The 20,813-nt window shown below is 34.5% G+C and overlaps 1 protein-coding gene across 7 annotated transcripts in view; it reads left to right on the plus strand.

Moving 5' to 3' along the window:
- The window catches only part of LOC150085990 (protein GUCD1), a 272,649-nt gene that overhangs the window by 39,492 nt on the left and 212,344 nt on the right, over positions 1 to 20,813 (plus strand). The window contains exon 2 of one of the 7 annotated variants that reach the window (XM_090373639.1): positions 13,839 to 13,984. The exons of the other annotated variants lie outside the window; for them this stretch is intronic. The gene's annotated coding sequence lies outside the window, so the exon portion shown is untranslated. The remainder of the gene's footprint in view (positions 1 to 13,838; positions 13,985 to 20,813) is intronic. 7 annotated transcript variants of the gene reach the window in all.

Raw genomic sequence — 20,813 nt, forward strand, 5'->3', positions numbered from 1 at the left:
TTAATTTGTTTGTATCCCATGCATTTTTCTTCTCTGCCACATGTCTCATTAGTTCATCTGACAACCATTTAGGCCTAAACCTTGAACAATATTTCTTAGTTGGTATGTAAAGCCGGGTAGCCTCCAAGATTAGTTCCTTGAATGCTTCCCATTTTGAGTTTGCTGTTGGTAACATCATCAGTTGGTCCCACTGTATAGAATTTAAATACTGTCTCAGACCATCATAGTCGCCTTTACGAAAACAAAAACCCTTCCCTTTACCTCTGATGGTAGTTACCTCCTTGAGTAAATCCCACTTCAACACACTGTGATCACTGCCACCTAGTGGTTCATTTATCTGCAGGTTCTTAATGCATGAAGAATCACTACTGATAATCAGATCAAGAGTATTGCTCCCTCTTGTTGCCTCACGAACATGCTGATGTAGAAAACAATCATCCAATAAATCCACAAAAGCCTTGCTAGTGTGCGAGTGACCAACCCACAAATTCCAGTCAATATCTGGGAAATTAAAGTCCCCCATTATAAGACTCTCTGATTTACTGGCCCACTCTATTTCCCTGTACAATATCTTATTATACTCATCAGAGTCATTAGGCCTATAGCACACTCCTACTCTCAATTTTGATTTCCCTATGCTTATGTCACACCAAACTGACTCGACACTGCCCTGTCCATCGATGTCGACTGGCTTCACTTCCTTGGACTTTGTGTTTCTTAATTAATAGCATAACCCCTCCTCCCCTCCTGGCCTGTCTATCCTTTCTATACACATTGTATTCCCCAAATTCCAGTTCCGCATTACTTATATCTGTGTGACACCACGTCTCTGATATCCCAACAATATCTGCCTTTGATGTTTTGAGCAATACCTCAAATTCATCAAATTTATTTACCAAACTCCTAGCATTGGTGTACACGCAGGTATACATGCACCTGTTTCTATTCTTAGCTACTCTAACACAACCCATGTGTTTACTTGTACCGCAATGACTACCAGCAGTCTCTGAAATATCCTGCATCTTGTTTTTCAGACTTCTGCTCATTTCAATAGAAGCAGTGCAAGAATCACTTCCACCTCTGCCACTGGCTACTGTTAATCTATTAGTCCTTGTATCCCCCCCCAACTAGCAGTTTTCCGACATGTTGGGAATGGTGGGAGATGTTTTACCAAGATCATTAATAATGCGAGTTGGAAGAAAAATGGGATGCTAGCAGGTCAGCTTTATCATTGGCCGAAGTGACAACAGAACCATCTGGTTTTTTCAGAGGTTGGAGCAGAGATGGTCAAAAGTTGCAGCCAATAGCTTTGGCTAGAGACCAAAATGCTCAGCTACCATTAGGGCAAGAAGCAAGTTTTCTATTCTTAGCCTGTTCAAAATCTTGTTTGGACTGATTAATAACTGCTTTACAATTGTTGCGAGCTTTGGTATAGGCAGAAAATGAAACTGAAGAATTGGAAACAAGCCAATTACGATATGCAACATCCTTAAATGCTGATCTATTGGAAAACCAAGATTTCGATAGAGGATGAGATTTTAAAGTGGAGTGTTGGGATAGAGGATTCCATTCCTACAAGAATAATTTCACTGACATGATCTGAGCAAACGTTAACATCAGAAGTTTTGAAACAGTAATCTGACCAAGGAAAAGAAGTAAAGAAATCTTGCTGGTCATCCTGTTTTACATTCTTGTAATGCCAGCCAGCATGAGGTTGGGAATAGCCATGAGATAAAGGCTCCATTGGAGAAGAGACAATCTGTGTACTTATCGTGTTTGTGAGAAAAAGATCAAGCATGTATGGTTAGGATTGTCCGGTATTCTTGTAGGTAAATGAACAATCTGTGCAAGTAATTACAAAAGCCTTGGCATCTCGACCAGCTGGTTCCGTGTGACTAGGAAATGGAAGCCAGTTGGAGTTGTGAACATTAAAATAACCAAGGAAAATTACCACACTATTAGGAAAGTTGGACTGGAGAAAGTCAAGTTGCAAAGAGAGGAAGTCAAAGAGCTTCAATTGATTAGTGGAGTTGGGAGAATGATAGAGACAACAGATGAATTTGACACGAGGTAGAGATTTTTAGCCAGAGAAGATCGAAAAGAGGAGATTCCAAATTACCATGTCTCTGACGGGGAATATTGAAACAGACATATGCACAAGTACCACATTTGAGGTGAAAGGAATCATATAGCAAATAATTTGTGCAATTGAGATGAGCAGTAGTTGAATCAACCAATAACTGAGATTCTGTCAGGAAAAGTACATGGGGTTTGGCAGGCTGCAAGTGCAAATGGACATCATTGAGATTAGAATTGAGACCACGTATATTTGTGAAATGAACTAGGAAGTGTTTGGGAGGTTTAGATCTTAGGACTTGTTACACCCTTAACCATGCTTATAAGTGTGTATATAAGGTCTATCTAAAAAAAAAAAAACACGTAAAAAACCTGGTTGTCATGGCTTCCCTTACAATGATACCTGGAAAGGATGTGTCTGGAGTTCTTTTTAGAATTTTTGAATAGTATGACGTCACAATCATACTTCCTGAAGTTACTACTGCAGTAAGTATGATTGCAACAATAAAAGTATTTATCATATGACTGCGAGAATACAAGTGTTTATCATATGACCGCAACAATACAAGTATTTGTCATATGACTGTAACAATACAAATATTTGTCAACAATTTCTTTTTCATCTTGTACTTTCGTTACATTCCATTGTTAGGTGCCCCTAACAGCTGCGTGTCGTTTCAACTACAAGATCGGTACTTCAATCAACACTGTTTTCTAGAAACATTTAGATGTATACTTGCGATTTTACTTTAGTTATCAAAAATCCATTGTATCTTGTCTTCCAGAAATTATGAAAATTTGCGAATGTTCAATAAAATATTTACAATACAAAAAAAAAGCTCTTATTTCATAATCAATATACAAATCAAAATACCTAAAAGAAATGTGGATTTTTCACATAAACCATCTACTGTGCATGCTCGGCACATGCACAACTTTTTTATTCGTCTTTTTTTTTAATATCATGGGAAATATAATGGATACATTTTTTTTCATGATAAAATTTTGATATTGCGAATAAAAAATAACATAAATATTTCCCATATCACAAATAACATAAAAACTATCACAAAACATTCCACAATATAAAAACAAATATTACATGAAAAAAAAATTTACACAAATATTCAAGAAAAATTTATTCTAAAAATTGCCATATGCAATTTAATTCTTTATTAATATTTGCTGTTGACCTGCTTTGCTCAATAGCTGAGCAGTGATTACAGAGGAATGATTTGATGTAATGATCTGGATCAAATTGAAGCAATGGTTTTCCATTTAGATCATAATAATCTGCAATGTGTTTAGTTGTCAATATTATTCATTACGCTGAAAGCTCACTCAGCTTCAGCACTGCTAATCGCAACGATTTCAAAGATAATTCTGGCTTTCCTAATTGAAAAGGGAATTTCACTTGATTTTAAAGATAAATTGTGTTTGACAAAATCTCTAAAATCATTAATTTTTATTTCATATTTTATCAGAAAACTTGCATTTCTTATTCGGTTTTCACTGTCTGGCCACCGAGACGAAAGTTCTTTCACATTCCACGATTTCGGGTATGTTTAAAATTTATTTCAATTCCTTGTCATCAATGGAATCATTATTTAATTTAAAATTGCTCTGTTACATTAATAACTTATCCTTTAAGGATAAAACAGTGTATTTAATAACTTGTCATGAATTATTTAAATGTGTTCTTACTTTAGAATTTGATTTCGTCAAATTCTTTCCACTTCAACATGCTCTCAATTTTAGAGTGAAAATTTCTTTCGGAATTTTTCAAATTAGCAATAGCACTTATAGTACGAATAATTAATTTATCTGCTTTTACCATAGTGATTCTGTAAAGCTCTTGAAAGGTAAGGGCGCTTCTGCAGGATGTTGATCATTAGTGATAAATCATTAAGAAATTCCACATTGAAAAGTCAGTTTAATAATCCCGAAAATTTAACTTCTGATTCAAAATGTTTGCACAGAGTGGGATAATTCCTTCAACCCGCAAATGCTGTCCGCAAGCTACAAGCTGCTCATCGTAGCCCAAACGCACAACCGATTTTTATAGTTTCCACATCAAGTTCTTTAGCAATAATCCTTAATTCACCCTGGTTTTTTGGAGTTTGGTGATATAATGCATACTGTTTTTTTTTTTTTTTTTTAATTATTGCCTGTATGCCATTATATTTTAGAATATTTTCTACACAGTGAAAGCCTCAACGAAGTTTAAAATTCTGCCAACATTTCATCTTCATTAAGTTCATATAATATCTTAGTTACCTCAACCCCCCACTATGTTGCTATTGTCACTAGTTGTTTAAATATTGTGCTAAATGTCTGAATCACTCAGATATTCAGCTACTGTGACCATCTAAACATAGACGAGAAATTTACTGGAAGGCGTAGATCACTTGCTTTTCCGAAAAACATATGCCCATTTGTCAGAGTAAAGGGGAACCACAATACAGGTTGACCAGAGGCTATTATCTGTGTCGGGAATCTTAATCCTCTGACTGGCTATGGAAAGCAGATTGACAAGCGCGACTTCTCGGTATATGACTGCAAGTTTTAGGGACACCACTAACATTGTTAAACGGTAATCCCTTTCATCCTTAATTCACAATTTCTAATTACCTAAATTGCCTAAGGGCCAGAGGTGAGAACAATGCATACAAAGTTGTGTCTCGTAATCGTTCGTTACATGTAAATTTTCTTCGTTGGGCAGGAGCAGCAGTGCGTAGCACACGCTTCTTGATTAGATTGGGGTTCGAGCCCGTGACCACCAAATACGGAGGATGCGGAGTCAGGGAATGACCACTGCATATCCCTGGAGCAATATGGCCTTAGTTGCCAATGCTCCTAAAACCAAATAACAAACAAACAAACATGTAAATTTTCTTCATTCAGTGGAAACTATTTTAAAGGTAAGTACCAAGGGGAATTCAAAAATTCGCTATAAAGAAGTTGGTTAAACAGAGATCCAACTGTAATAAATCAAAAATGAAGCAATTTTAAAATACATAACTGATCAAATGCTGGGGAAGGTGTCCTGCTCGTCCCACCGTAGTTTCGGCTCTGGATACTCAATAATTGAATTCAGGATTTCATTTGTAAAATAAACAATCATCTGAACAATGGGCTCGCAAATTTTCAAATAAAATTACAATGGGCTCTTGTGAGCCCACTATAGCTCACCACTGAACTTAATGCTATTTTACATTCAGTATAACAACATTGAAAATAAAAGGATTTCTATGTAATGACCATAAATTTCTACCTCTTAATCTGAATTTTTATTACAATATTAGAGTTTAAAAATGACAGAAAGCTTCAAATATATTGGAGTAATTGACGAGCTTGCAGCCTGACCATGAGGAATCATTTGTTAAGATTTCCGTGCTCCTTTTCTCACAATATGGTAATGAAATGAACTTCAGCTTGAAGTTAATTTTATTAGTTAAGTGTGTATGTTTATTGGTATGGTTCCAAGAAAGGAGATAGCTTTGCCAATCACAGATCAAACTAGAATTTTGCAAGCTGTAATAATGGCAAGCATTCTAAGACTGACATCAGCAAACAGTTCTGCATTCCTAAGAGTACTCTGTTCACTATTCTGAAAGATCAGAAAAAGATTGAAAGTTTAGAGAAATCTGGTGCACTGAGTAGGATTCGAGCACAAAAGGCTAAATATCCGGATCTTGAAAAGGTACTTTTGGAATAGTTAATGATGATGCATGCAAAAAACGTTCCAGTGGATGGTAATCTTTTAAAAGCTAATACAGAATCATGTGCATTAAATAGATATTGAAGAATTTAAAAATCCAGGTGGATGGCTCCAGATATTTAAGACTCGTCATGGCCTGTCTTTCAAAAAAGTGTGGCAAAAGTGCAGCAGTGGACATTGACACTACAAAGGAATTAAAGGAAAATCATTTAAAAAATGTTTTTCTGACATACAACCATAATGACATGTTCAATGCTGCTGAAACTGAACTCTTTTTTTTTTTTTTTTTTTAATTGCTAGTGGATAAAACTTCCATTTAAAGGTAAGAAATGTAGTGCCGGAAAAAAGGCCAAACAGCAGATTACCGTTTTCCTAGCAGCTAATGTGTCTGTCACAGAGAAGCTTTCTCTTTTAATCATTGGGAAAACTCAGAAGCCTGGATAGTTTAAAAGTTTAAGACATTACCAACTGTGTATCAAGCATACCAAAAGGCATGGAGGACATCACAACTCTACGAAGAATGGATCAGAGACTTAGATCACAGTAAGGGTGAGGAGAACAGAAAAATTTTGCTGTTTATGGATCGCTGCACTCCTCATTGTCAAGTAAACTGCCTATGTGCAATCACTGTTGAGTCATCATCAGCCATTTTCAATCTACTGCAGGATGAAGGCCTCTTCAGCAACTTTCCAGTTCCTTCTGTGGGTAAAGTGCCTGCCTGCCTGGCAACCCAAAGGTTGCGGGTTCAATTCCTGCCTTGGGCTTGGATCACAGTAAAAGGCAAAAACTTTGGGAGGTGCATTATGGCCACAGAAACCGATGCGCCAACAACTACCAAAAAAAAAAACTCCTCTTGGATACCATTCTGTTATTTTCTTAGTCTGTCTGTCATCATGTCTTTGAGCTATGTGTCCTGCCCAAGTCCATTTCAGTTCTTTAGTTTTGATAAGAATGTCCTTTACTTGTCCTTTACTAATCCATGTGTTTCTCTTCTTATCCAACAGTCTGATTCCTACTATAATTTGTTCCATTTTTTGCTGTGTAGTTTTCAGCTTCTCTTCCATTCTTTTGGTGAGTGCCTAATTTACACTTCCATAAGTCATGGTAGGGAGTATTCATTATTATTAACCATACAGTGCAAGGAAGTCTGAGGCTTTTGCTGCACCAGCCAAAAAAAATTTCTGAATTACCCTGAGAGAGAGAGAGAGAGGCTAAAGGGAATCACCAAGAAGGAGAAGAATGATGATATCCAGCTCAAGACCCTGGGTGTGCCAAGCCCATACTCACCAGATGTGAGCTCCTGGCATTGTTTCATTATTCTATGTTTCAGACAAATGAGGATATTGCTCCTCAATATATGATACATTTCCTGAATGCTGTCCATCCGAAATTTATTCTTATTTTGACTTCCAGCCATTTATCATTATTACAGCTAATGATTTGTCCAAGATGAATACAGTAAACCCCCACTGTTCGCAGTTTCGCGTAGTCGCGGTCGCTGATTTAATATAAAATGAAACCTAAAAAAATGTGAATTTTAAAGTGCCATGAACATTTTCCGCCATAAAAAAACATGGGCATAGCTAAAATTATCTTTCTCGGTCAAAACAGCGCTCAGTGGGTGGGGGGATGACAAAATCGCGAGCATGGATGTTTCTAGCTAATCCTTATTCAGTATGTGTTATGCGCTTGTCGTGGAAGGTTTCATCGTTTGCTTTTAATTTATATGCTTATAAATTGAATAAATTTATCAGTTTATAAATTGATATGCTTACAAAAGTGATAAATCTTTTTGCAGTGTAAAACAGACTTTTTCGAGTGTGTTAACGGAAGAAAGTGACTTTATTGTGGACAAGTTCTTTCTAACCCGTACAAAAATATGGCTACGAATAACAAGGGAAATGTGGAAATATCAAAGAAGGTGATGACATCAGCGAATAAAATTGAGCCGTTAGACAAAATTTCTAATGATGAAAGTGTCTCCTCAATGGCAAAACATAAAATCAATGAGTCAATGGTATGATCAATAAATCGGAAGAAAAAATCCGCCGTAGTGTCCTTGAAAACGCGCTAATTGCTTCAAAAATTTGCTCTGTAACTTGTGACGTTAAATTAGAAAAAATGGAAAAAGCTTTAAATCTATGGATATAAGATCGAACTCAAAATAAAATTCCGTTAAGTTTACTCATCATTCATGCAAAAGCAAAACTCCTTTATCAACACATTAGCGAAACTGGTGATAGCACTGGCAGGGTAAGTTTTTTAATTAGCAAAGGCGCTGGTTTGAAAGATTTGTTTGAAATTTCTAATAAATATTACATTTAATATTAAATTGTTTCTTATTTTCATTTCGATGCCATATGCTTGCATTTCACTATGTACTGTCTACGTACATAGTCATATTATGAAGGTACATATAATACATACATAGACAATTTTAGACTAGTTTTTCTTATATATTTCATACTTTGGAACGGAACCCCTTTATTACTATGGGAGCCAAAACTCAGTATTCGCATTTTCGGTATTCGCAGCATTTCTCAGGAACGTAACCCCCGCGAATAGCGTGGGTTTACTCTATATGAATTGACCTTTTCAATTTCTGCTCCTTCAACGATTTTATCTGTGGCATGCTTGTTCATTATTATTTTTGTTTTAACCATATTCATCTTTAGTCTGAAATGCTTACTAACTCTGTATAACCGATTGATAGTTTCCTCTAATTCTTTAGGATCATGGCATATGATCACAATGTCATCTGCAAATTGTAAATGGTTTAGGTACTCTCCATTGACATTGACCCCTTTCTGCGACCAGTCCAATCTTCTGAAAGCTTCTTCAAGGGCAGCAGTAAACAACTTTGGAGATATTGTCTCCCCTTGTCGAACTCCTTTCTCAGTTTTAAATTTGCTACTGTCTTTGTCTAGACTAATAATAAAGGAGGTAGCTTTCTCATATATTTTCTTCAAAATCATAATTTATGGTGTCTATGCCTTGTCTTTCCAGTGCCCAAAACATTGCCTTATGCTGTATGGAGTCATATGCCTTTTCATAATCCACAAATGCCAGGCATAATGGTGTTTTATATTTATTTGCTTTCTCCATTAGCTGTGATATTACGTGAATGTGATCCATAGTTGAGAATCCTGTCCTAAAGCCAGCTTGCTCTTTCGGTTGATTTTCATCAAGTATTCTTTCTAATCTGTTAGTAATGACCCTTGTGAACAACTTGTAGATGTGGGATAACAAGTTAATTGGTCTATAATTTCCAATTTCTGATTTATCTCCTTTCTTATGCAGCAAAACTAAGATTGAATAATTCCTCTGCTTAGGTGTCATATTGTGAAGAGCACTTTGTGATGAGCCTTGCCAGTTTTTGTGTTATGTCTCTTTCTCCCAATTTTAACAACTCTACAGTAACTTCATCTTTCCCCGGGAGCTTTTCAATTCTTCATTTTCAATGAATGTTCTACTTCTTCAGGAAGGATATTGGGTATGTCGTATGTGTTGCTAATTTGTGATCCATCTTCCCCACTGCTTACATCATTCCCTTGTTCGTTATATAATACTTTATGGTAGTCTTCTGCTATTTATAAGTACACAATTCACTATTCTTCAGATTCAGTATCATTTGTCTTTCTGTATTATTGTTCATGACTACTGATTTAAGTCCTTTGTTTTCCCTTAATGCGTGTTCTACTTTTGTGTTAAATTTTCTTATGTCCTCTCTGAGTCTCTTCTCCTCTCTGGTACTCTGTTGAGTACATACCACCAAATATGACTTTAGTTCTTCAGCCACTTGAACAAGGTGTAATCCAGCATTTTAAGAAAAACTGCAGAAGAATTCTGTATATTAAACAAAATCGTGCTATGTCTTGAAAGCAAAATTCAATGTGAAATCGGCATCCTGCAGACAATGTATTTATGTGTTTCAGCATGGGATGAAGTTGATGAAAAAGTTATCGCCAACTGCTTCAAACATCTGGGTTTACCACCTTGAATGATGCAATGTGTGAAGTTTCGCATGCTTCTTCCTCAATTATTTGCAAAGAATAGTCTGATAATAGGAAAGAAATATATGGACATGTGCATTATCACCTAAACTTACAGGAAAACTTAAGCTTCAAAATTATGCAGAAGTGGATGCAGACATGGAATGTTTCAGAATATGCATGAATGAAGAGGAACTCATTGAAGACATAATGGAATCCTCTGAAATTTGTAGTTATGAGATGAGGAACCTGCTGTGATTGAACAAGAAGTCTCAGTGAAAGATGCTCATCAAGGATTAGAGATTGTAGCAGATTTCTTTCAAGCACAGCCTAACTGTGAAAGTGAAATAATTGCTATTGCACACCTTCATAATTCTCTTTTAAAACATGACTACCATTGAAATAGCTTGTTTTGACAGATTATTTTAAAGTATGAAACAATTCTCTTGTTAGGTCTTGATAGGTATGTAGCCGATGTAGTGAAATTTAATTTATTTGAAATTTAATTGTAACCTTACTGCGCTCTATAATCAATGCAAAATTTGCAGTCATAATTTTCATGTTTAATACTGCAGTATGTATTCTAAGATTATACTATATTGTATTAGTAGAATTAGATTAAATATTCAAGCTTTGACTTGCTTTGTTGCAGGTTTTATGAACGACTGAGATAACATCCTTCCAATATAATGACCATTTTTCTCATTCCCCTGGGGGAATCATTATATAGAGCTTTGATTGTACAATGTCACGCAGTGTGATAAAAGTACTATGTATTGTTGGAACTACAATGTCATGCTTAATTGCAAAAGTATTATGTTTGGGTCTTATTTGTTTCCAAAATTCCTTAATTGGCTTGACTTGGCGCATTATAGCCTTAGATGCTAATGCGCCATAAAACAAACAAACAAACCTTAATTGGCGATGACACTCTCTTGTGACCCCATTGTTGTTCCTACGATGCCACATGATATGATACAATAAATAAAACATAGTTGAACAGTCGGGGGTAAGCCTTCTGATCTTATCATCTGCTTATGATGGCTGTTATTTTACTTGTTATTGAAACTTGTTAGTTTGTTTCATGGATGTGACATTTTTGGTTAAATAGTGCATGGACAGTGAAGTGTGACAGAGTTTTTTTTTTTTTATATTCTTTATACTATACCATTGTCATTGTATAAATATAAAAAATACTATTCAAAACCTATGTGATGTATTTTTCATATTGTTCTCTTGGCAAATAGACAGAGTTGCATGCATTGTTGTCTAAATTTAGGGATCATGAGCACCCCTGCCATAGCTAATGATTTGCCTACAAAGACATCTTTTTTTCTTCCCCTTAGTTGAAGATTTGTTGGTAATAATAAAAGAAAAAATTGTAGACAAATTAGTTTGTCTCAAGCAGTGTTGCATGTTTTTCCTCCCATCAACTTGATTTTTCATCTTGCAGAAAGACAAAACCTATAGAATACTCATTATTGACAGACATGAATACGAATGTTGCCTTGGATGTGTCAGTGTTTAATCAAAACAACCTTTAAAAGCTACTGTTGCTTTCTGAGCGACTGAAACATTGAAACTTTGTAACAGCATATGTATTAGTCTTTCTTATTTATGAAGAAACATGTGAAATCATAGAATATGTTTTGTAGATGATGCTATTACAGTTTTTTTCAATTTCTTGAATTACTATTTCCATCATTTTTTTTTTTTTTTTTAAATCCCAAATGCAACTTGCAAAAGGAAAGTGGACTGCATTGTAATTCAGGAGCTGTCTTTTTGTTCATCCAATTATGGATATACTTAAACTGCACTAATTTCTCTTAATTTAGTTAGAAACAAATACAAATATAATTGTAATCCTTTATTAAATTCCAAAAAGTATATCAAAATAACTTAAAAAAATTGATATCAAATTGCAGAATAATATTCATAGTGACATTAATAAAGAATATGAAATAGTACAAAAAGTTCAAATTCAGAAAATTATATTTCATCATCATTAGAAAAATTATTGAAACTATTACTGTTATCGTTTAAACTGATATAGTAATTGATTTTATTGATTTTTTTTGTCTTGTATTCCATCTTTTAGAAAGTCTTTTTCCTGAAATTTCTCTGCATGGCAAACACATTTTTTTCCACTCATCAACAATTATATAGTTAATACATCTTATTTTGAAATTTTTTTGTGAAACTTTTCCCTTCACTTGATTCCAAATTAGTTCTATCGGGTCGTACTGACAGTAGTATGGAGGAAGCTATATGCCCCATTTTCATTACATTTTCATCAAGTTTGTATATATTTTTTTCCATGTTGCATGACTATAGTTGAGCATTTCAACAGTGTGCATAGGATCATGTGCAATATTTTTACTGCACAGCCATGTCACAATTTCTGCTTTTCTCAAATTGCTTATTGGATTTTTTGCTTTCCTGGTGTAGTAATAAACTTGCATTATCCATGACAATAACATAGCCTTCATCCAAACCTCTCAGAAGTTCCACAAACCATTCTTTATAGCAAGTACTATTCATCCCACTGTAGTAATCAGTGGGACAAATAGTACTGGCCAGCCGATTCTGTGGATTTTGATAGTAAATTACCTAATCACCAGCACTTTGATTAGAACACTAATTTTGCACTTTCAATAAATCCATGCGTTGCTGAACCTGGGAGATAAATCAAATGCAGTCCTTTTCCAATAATTTATTTTTTTCAAATAAATTATTGGTCAAATATATATTTCTTTTCTAAATGGAATGCATTTTTCTCAAAAACGTACCTGTTGAGGCAATTATATCATGCCTTTCCATTAAAAATTGCTTGTCATTGTAACATTTCCCTCATTCCCCCCCCCCCCCCCCCAAATTGTTCCAGTTGAATGAAAAGTTCTATAAAACCAGTTTTTCTTTTAACACTTCCATTAGTTTGTGATGGGATATAAAATGCTATCAAAAAACTCTTGAACTGTACGATGAATGACTTTTTTTTTAAAAATCTAAAACACTTTGTTAAAAACTCTCCAAATGTCATCACAAGTTTCAGATACACATTGCATATAATTTCTTTTTATTGACTCCTTATGTTGCCAGTGTATGACATCTTGATACAAGGGCATAAAAGGTAAGATAGAATGTGAATTATTATGAGAAGGGATGACTGGAGAAGCATGTTGTAGCATGAGTGCAGAATGTAGAAGCTAGTGAGTGACATTGAAGGTGGCTATAAAATTTCTCTCGACCATAATATATGTGTGGCATGTAGAAGCAAGTGAGTGATGTTGAAGGTGGCTATAGAATTTCTCTCGACTATGTGTACAAGGCTGATAGTTATATTCTCTGTCTCAAATATTTTTTCTTAATACAGTGAAAGTCCTCTATAATTGAGAGCTGAAAAAAAAAATCAAAAAAAGCACATTATGTTAATGGATTCATGTTAATTCAAGTTGCAGATTAATCAAGTCGATAAATATAAATGTGGAGAAAACAAGAAAATTGGTAATATACCCAGTTTTAATCTTCGTCCATTATAATAATAGCCTTTGTTGCAATCAAACAGTAGTAGAATAAATAAATACATTTAGTGTTACATATTATAATTTCTTGCATGCACCGACCAAGTGAAAAGAACATTAATACTTTGGTTCATGTGTGCAAGAAATAATGTATCCAACCCTTGACCTCATAGGGTTCATCAATCACATTTAGTTGGTATCTTACATAGTATTTCTATGTAGGCTATGGAGAAAAGCCAATATCTTCCATTTTTGATATATTACAAGAAGATGCCAACACTGAATGTATTTATTTATCCTATTGTCAGATTGTTATTTTAATGGATGGAGATTAAAAGTTAAGGTTACTTTCCATGTTTTCCCACAGAAAGTAACATCAACAATTTATAAAGTACTACATTTTTTGAAATGCTAAGTTTATTTTACAACACATGTTTATAATTACAACTAATATCTACTAATCCACAAACCTGTAAACAGAAAGGCAAGCCGAGGTTATTTTTTATTTATTTATTTATTTTTTGTTAGTTGTTGGCGCATCAGCTTCTATGGCCATATTGCACCTCCCAAAGTTTTTGCCTTTTACTGTGATCCAAGCCCGAGGCAGGAATTGAACCCGCGACTCCCGCCGCGGGTTCGATTCCCGAGGTTATGTGCCATCATTGCTTTCCCATGTAAGTTCACTTCAATAATATAAGCTTGTTCTGTAACTCACAAGAATGAAAGTATTGCCAACAGTTAAAATGAAACAAGATCTGCATATTTTCAGGAACACATACAAGAAAAATTGCATAATTGGTAGTTTAAAGAATTTTTATAGCAAATAGTTTCATATTTAATATTTCACATGTTAAACATTTCATATGCCAGTTTAATAACATTAAATACAGGGAACTGTATATTTCATGTTATTAAACTGACAGTACATCAATACTGGTAATTTTAGTAGATTTCTAGACTGCTAATACTGAATTTACACTGTGTATGTATGTATGTGTGTGTGTGTGTCAGTCAGTCAGTCAGTCAGTCAGTCAGTCAGTCTACTCTTTGTGGTGTAACGAGGAAGGGAACAAGTGAGATTCCAAATAATCTAACTGTAGACTTTTTAAATGAAGTAGTTGGGAGAGGTGAGTTGGTGAAAATTTTGTGGGGAAAAAATGTACAGTAAACCCTCAACTTAACAGACCCCGATATAACGGATTTCGGATTTAATGGACTGGACAAATAATAATACAGTAATGTGCATATTAATCTCGACCATATTATTTTTTTAGGTTATACAAAACTTCGGCGTTATTATTAATTAAAAATTAATAATAATTACCTATTTCCATTATTGTTTTGATAATTACCTACTTTTATTTTTATAATCATATTCAGGAAATTTTTTTATTCTTTCTGAAAACATGTTCAAATAGCTGTTTTCCCAGATTACAGATAACAGATAAGAGCAGGTGGTGACTTGCGAGCTGAACATGTCTTGGGACACTAAACTGCAAGTCTACCGACTCGCTTTGTTTCGGTCTCAGTCTGCCTCAAGCTATCGTGCGGTCAGGTTGTATACAGAGTGTTTCTGTGATTTCTGAATTGTGATTATTTATTAAATAAGTTTGCAATCCTTACAATTTAAAATGGCATCAAGTGATAGAGGAGTTAAAAGAAAGTGTGTGAACTTAAATGTGACACAGAAATTAGAGCTAATTGAAAAATTAGAACAAGGCATCTCAGTAGCACATGTTCATGAAATTTATGACGTAAAAAAACAAACTGTTTCTGATATCTGTAAATCAAAGGCCAAATTGCAACATCCTGTACTTACAACAGAATATTACTTATTCTTTATTATAATTTAATAATTTACAGTACTGTATATTGTATTAAAGCTTCTTTTTTTTTCATTAAGAACAATAAAAAATGCCCCCTCAGGTTACATTCAATTTAATGGACTTTCGGCATTAACGGATATTGCTTCTCCCCTATTAATCCATTAAATTGAGGGTTTACTGTAATTGCCAAGTATTGAAGCTTAAGCATTCAAGTAAAAAAATACAGCAAACACTAAAATTAATTCAGTACTTCAATATTAAATGACTTATTATTACATAGTATCTTTATGTTACTAAAATATATACTACACAAGGACTAATCAAAAGTATTGAGACAGATTACGTATATCCGAGTTGGATGATGCAGAGGTGTTGCTTTGATGAACATTGCCCGGCATATTGCTGTATGCTGACATGTTTTCTTCAGTTATGCCCAGTATTTGAAGCAAATGTTTTTGTGATGTGGTGCATTTAACTCAGTGAAAGCTTCATGGATAACTTTGAATTCCTTCTTCCCCCAACACGCTTTTAGTATTTTGCTCTGACTTCACTAAACGTGTCCAAATTTTAGAAATACGCGTTTTATCACTTTTAACCATCTGACTGAGCCTTATACACTCAATCAGATTTTATCTGACAATGACTGCATGTCAGCAGTTTTTAATTTTCTACATGCTATTAATATATATAGATGTATATAAAATAGGAAACTAATTTTTACTTTTCTACTGCTTTTTAGTTATTGATGTACAGGCAACCCCCGTATAACATGGTACTTCTAAAACGCGGTTTTATTCTAACACGATTGATAAATTGCAGCAATCCTCACACACCACTGTACTTATATAACCTGGTTTTGCCCTAACATTGTTTGGGAATTGCGAGAAACTTCGCATAACATGGTATTTTTGAGCTTTTGTACTGGGAATACCCTGTTATTTTTTATGCTAGATTCCATTTCCATTGGAATCTAGCATAAATAGAATCTAGCATTGAATCTAGAATCTAGCATAGAATCTAGCATTGGAATCTAGAATGGAAATTCCATTTCCATTCCTTTTTGTGGATCCCGCTGTTGACTCGCTAGTCGTTATTGCCTTCGTGATATTTTTCTAAAGCACATTTCTGGAGGTCACTACCATAAAACAATAAAAACAATTTGCACTTTCCGTTTTATTGGGCTTTTCTGTTTGTGCAATCTAATTATAAATGGATAGTAAACTCGATCTTCTTGCATTTGCTATAGCACCGATAGCTGGAATTCTGTGGGGTTTCACGTTATTATGGTGAAATGTGTTTCCCCTTCCATGAAATATTCAATCATATGAAAAACATAAATTTTCAGAAACTTATTACTCTGTATCTCACTTATGTATATCGTGTTTGTTGCAACTTGTGTGTGCCATGTTCTTTGTTATTAATTGCTTATCATTTTTACTGTTTTAAATTGGAAAAAATCTCGATTTCCAAGTTTTATTACTGTTGGATAATGCACCAGGCCATCCAAAAGGTTTAAGTCATCCAAATGTTGAAGTAATGTTCCTACCACCTAATACAACTTCTTTAATTCAGTTATTAGATCAAAGCATTATATCTACCTTTAAAACTCATTCCATCAGAAAATCATTACAATGGATTTTGGAAAAAATTGATTCCGAATCTATCGAAGTGATGGAGGCATGGAAACATTTCTCAATTGTGGACTGTATCGGAATCATAGCTTTATTGCTCAAAGAAGTAAAACCGTCAAAATTAAATGCATGTTGGAAAAATGTATGGCCAAAGTCAGTTCATTCAGGAAATATGCTTGAACCGGCAGAAAACAGAATCAGTACGATAGTAGAACTTGCTAAGTCGATAGGTGGGGAAGGTTTTGACTACTGAAGACGTTCAAGAATTACTGGTAGAAAAGAAGCTGGCAAAGTGGATTTGGTGGAAATGGCATTGGAGGCAAATCAATTCAGAGGATGATAGCACAGATGAAAATTCTTAAGTTCTAAATTTTACACTAAAAAGCATATGGCGAGGCATAAACTTAGCCGAGCAATTAGAATCTTATTTCTTTAATGCAGATCCTTCGACTGAAAGGAGCACAAAGTTCAAAAGGGAGCTTCAAAAATGTTTAACTCCATATCAAGAAATTTACAAAGCTCTATCAAGCAAAAGCAAACAAACCCAGATTACTGATTTTTTTAAAGAGAGCAGAAGGTTATTATTGTTATTTGTTTTAGGAGCATTAGCAACTAAGGCCATATTGCTCCAGGATATGGGGTGGTCGTTCCCTGACCTTTCCGTTTCCTCCGTATTTGGTGCTGACGGGCTCAAACCCCGGTCTAATCAAGAAGCGTGTGCTACGCACTGCTGCTCCTTCCCACCTGGCTATGGAGGCCCCGAGCAGAAGGTACACAAAATATAGATGCTGCACAAGAAGGTTCAGAAGGTGAAGATATTTATATAACACGGTTATATTCAAGGTTATTTTCAAACATCTTGTTTGATTGTGCTTAGCAGCAAGGAAGAGGAAGAAAATTAAATGAACGTACATTATGTGACGTATAAGTATCACAGTTTATAAGGTAAGATGTTTTTTCAGTTATTACTATTAAATTTATTTAATTTAAGGTACTACTATTATAAAAATTTAACTTTATTATAAAAATAAAGTTAAAATATTAAGTTATTACTACTATAAAAATTGGAGGTTACCAATAGTTATAAAAAAAATGTATTTTTGTTAGCTTTTGGAACGTAACCCCCTTTTTGTACTGGTTCTTAGTCCCGTATAACACGGTTTTGCATTACACGAGATTTTGTAGGAACCAAACTACTGTGTTATATGAGGGTTACCTGTATATGCATATACAGGTGACCCCCGCTTAACGCTGATAATTCGTTCCATAAAAACAGAGCGCTAAGTGAATCCGCGCTAAGCGAGTGCCGCATTCCCATAAGGTAACATATGTATTTGTGAGTTGCGGTTGGTGCCATAGGATATTTCCTTATCAATAATAAACGGTAGTGAAAAGATGCACAAATGTCGGTCAAAATATTTAATATTCAAATATTTGTACATATAAAATATTCTGCATTACATACATATATAATTATGTGGTAACTACTTACATATCAAAATTAAACTTAAAATTCAATTAAAATCATGAATTTAATTGATTTAATTTAATTGATGAATTTAATCATGAAAAATGTGTCGATTTTGGGTTGAACTTTGGCTCTCTTCCAAATAAACTAAAAGTGGTATTAATTATAAATCCCCCGCAACATTACCACCCAACAATAAAGTCAACCGATCCTTCACCGCTTTGAAACCTGGCATGTTTTTTTCTTCTTTCAATATGAAACTTATTTTAGGCATTCGTTTCCATAAAAGTCCTGCTTCATCTACGTTAAAAACTTGTTGAAAAGTATAACACATAATACCCCTCTTCAATAATTTTAAGAAGGTATTTTTTGAAAGTTACGGCTCCCTGACCTCCACTTGCGGCTTCTCCCTGGATTTAAAATCTATTCAACCAGCCCTTACCGGTTTTAAATGGATCCACATTTTTTTTTAAATGAGTTTTCTTCAGATAATCATATTGGCTAATCTCTCTCTCTCTCTCTATAATATTTAACTTAACTTAATTCTGCATTGGAATATTATCTTCAATAAAATTAGTTAAAGTCCTTCCATTTCAATCCTAATAGCTGGCCTAGCCCTAGTTGCTTGGAGTGGAACAGCTATCTTTCCCGCTGCTAAAATTAATTCTTTATTTTTTTATAATTGTTCTTACAGTTAAACTTGCAAGTCCTAAATTTCTCAAGTCGGCGTGGGAAACGTTTTAATGCTGTTTTTCTATTTATTTTCAAGCTATCGACCCCTTCAAATGAAACGATTTTGTTAAATATGCCAAAAATGCAATCTGTAAAAGAGCGTTATAGTGATCTGTGACAGCGTTATAGTCAGATACGGGTTATAATATAAGAACAGTGTTATAGCGAATCAGCGTAAAGTGAACCGCGTTATAACAGGGGCCTGCTGTATAAAGGCTACCAAAATCTCAATTCTCCTGTTTAAATTCTTCCTAGCATTATAACCATTGACATTTTTGTGCCATTAAAATCAAATCAAATTTGACTTCACTAGAACTCTTTTGGAGTAGTCTCAGTAATTTGCTGTGCCTACCAAGGTAATGTTTTGCTAGAATTTCTCTATTAAAGATATGAGAATTCTCTATTGTATAGTTGAAAATGTGCTACAAAGTTGACAATGTCTTTTATGTGATTTCACCTGAATGAAAATGGGCTTCCTGTATCTGAGAGTACAGAAGAAACATGTGAACATAAAATTTTTCACAAAAATGAGAAAGAAACTGAAAACTATTATTTGATACATTAGCATTTTGGGCTAAGGTGAAAGCCAACACGAGAACCACAGGAAAATTTGGTAAACTTATATCGGTAAACTTGTTTCCTGCTGCTTGTTATCCGTAGTGGCAGTAGAAGTCAATAACGATGTATTGATTAGTTTTTTCTCATTATTAAAAGTAGATTACTGGAGTTCATGAGTGGGCTGAAATTTACTTATGGGTGCACCCTCCAGACTGCCTCAGTCTTGGAGTGCTTATCCCCCCCTTCCCACTGTTTTAAAATAGGAAAACGACTTCTACTGCCACTACCAATAATACGCACCATCTGTAGAAGTCGTTTTCCTATTTTAAAACAGCGGAAAGGGGAGATAAACACCCTAAGACTGAGGCAATCTGGGGAGTGTACCATAAGTAAATTCAGCTGTGAAGGCATTGCACTCAAACTGCAATAATCTGCTTTTGATAATGGGAAAAACTAATCAATACATTGTTATCGACTTCTACTGCCACTACCAATAACATGCACCATCTTTTTTTTACTGAGAATGCAGAGAGAAACTGCATTAGTGGGAAACGAGTTTGCCCGTTAAGTTTACTGAAGTTTTTCATGGTTCTCGTGTTGGCTTTCTTTACCTTTGCCACATTTTGGAGATGAAACAATGAGCTGAGCATGAGTTTTAAAGTAGGATGAATTCTGTTGAAAGCAGTGCATATTTTAGTTGCTTTGCAACTGGTAGAAGCAGTGAATTTATAGTTGAATTGCTTATTTCAGTGTGAAACAATAAAAGTAGGGCTGTTCAAATGTGGGAATTATACAATCAGCACATGGACATCAAGCCATAGGTGGAAAAATTTACATTCATAGTAATAAACTTTAGGAAATAAAAGGGCACATTTTTAAATTTACATGCAGGCATATATACCCATAGGAACAGACCCAGATAAAAGATTGACTATTCATAAAATGGTTGAAGGGCAATTAGAAATGCTAGATGTGCATTTCCACCAAAGATTTGAGAATGAAGTACACCAGTTCAAGTTCAAACTGCAGCCACTTACAGAGCAGTTATGTAGTTCTAGACTGAAGTTTAAAAACTTCTTATGAAGTATAAGTGTTAAGACATCATTATGTTCTCCAAACTTAACCTTAAAGTGAAGAGTTTTTGAAGATGTGGAAACAGTTAAAAAACAAAATACAACTGAAAAGAAATGTGTATATCGACAGTTTAGTGTCAGACAAGGTTAACTACAAAATCATTTTGTAGTTAACATTTTTGTAATTAACCAAGAAAGAGTCATTTGACATTTTC

The sequence above is a fragment of the Mastigoproctus giganteus genome, chromosome 5 (assembly GCF_048544385.1).
Source record: "Mastigoproctus giganteus isolate SK-2022 chromosome 5, ASM4854438v1, whole genome shotgun sequence".
In the NCBI taxonomy this organism is placed as follows: domain Eukaryota; kingdom Metazoa; phylum Arthropoda; class Arachnida; order Uropygi; family Thelyphonidae; genus Mastigoproctus; species Mastigoproctus giganteus.